At 40.3% G+C, this 1,145-nt stretch overlaps 1 non-coding gene across 1 annotated transcript; it reads left to right on the top strand.

The window, feature by feature from the left end:
- Window positions 1-656: 656 nt before the first annotated feature.
- On the top strand, window positions 657-730 carry TRNAI-AAU (transfer RNA isoleucine (anticodon AAU)). Its single transcript has one exon. It is a non-coding gene; the product is annotated as a tRNA-Ile (tRNA).
- The last annotated feature ends 415 nt before the right edge of the window (window positions 731-1,145 follow it).

The following is a 1,145-nucleotide window of genomic DNA, read 5'->3' as shown; positions in this document are numbered from 1 at the left end:
TGCATCTTGAAAGTTTTGCTCAATTGTATTGTTCGTGGGTTAAGAGCAACAGTCATATTCAATTCTCAATTATATCTCATTACAGCAAGGAATTGTTTACTCTCCAAAGAACTGACTCACCTCCAAGTAAGGTCATCTTCCTTTTAGTCTTCTCAATGGTGTCATTTCGGATGTCCTCAGGCTCTGCTACTGAAAAATCTTCCTGGACACGCTGTGACCATTCTTCCCTCCCACCTCATTTATCATACTCACCTCTTTGTCCGTTTTTAGTTACGCTGTACTCCATGTGCTTTGTGTGTATGTAAAAATCTTTAGAAACATTTGCAGTCCTAATTACAATTGGGTCACAAATACCTTTTGCATCTTGGATTCGCAATGGCATGCACTCTCCTTTCACATGAATGTGAACCAAGCTCTACTTTTAGACAGAAACGTTTCTGCATTGCACGTTTTCAGTTTCTGTGAATCATTGTGAAATTGAAATCACGCAATTTTTTATCCATTTTAAAAATATCCGGATGGAGAATATATCAATATTATATGATCTATAAGGGGCCACAAAAGCGGAGTGAACAGTGCACAAAAATACAAAGCTTAACTTTTCACGTACATGTACTCGAATCCAAGTAATAATGAATAGAAAAGGTAACATTCGTGGCCCATTAGCTCAGTTGGTTAGAGCGTCGTGCTAATAACGCGAAGGTCGTGGGTTCGATCCCCCCATAGGCCAACAGGAATTTTTAAACTCCTGGCCATGTCGCCGTGATGAGTTTATTGTTTCTAGTACTTGTCTTGTACTGTACTTAGCAGTAATAAAGAAGCTTGATTATTGTCTTATAAAATTCTCATTTCTCCTTGTAGGTCGTTTAGCATTTGTTTATTTTTACACTGAACGAGGAGCTAGCCCGTTGCAGCAGCCCCCAACCTGGAAGACCAGGGTATCTCTCTGAGTCTTGGAAGATCTAGGAGTACATGGATGGAGTATGGGAGTGCATGTCAGCCCGAGGTCTAACTGACCAAGACACCCTGAACCGCACTTTTGTAAATGGAAACACTCCTCTTGAAGAAGAAGATAAAATTCTCTTACTGTGGGCATCTTGGTTTAAGCCGGAGACCGACAAATTGGCCATAATGTGAAAAAAGTC

This window comes from Mastigoproctus giganteus, chromosome 3 (assembly GCF_048544385.1).
Source record: "Mastigoproctus giganteus isolate SK-2022 chromosome 3, ASM4854438v1, whole genome shotgun sequence".
NCBI classification, from domain to species: domain Eukaryota; kingdom Metazoa; phylum Arthropoda; class Arachnida; order Uropygi; family Thelyphonidae; genus Mastigoproctus; species Mastigoproctus giganteus.
Note: the sequence above shows the minus strand (reverse complement) of the source record. Positions and strands in the feature narration are given on the sequence as shown.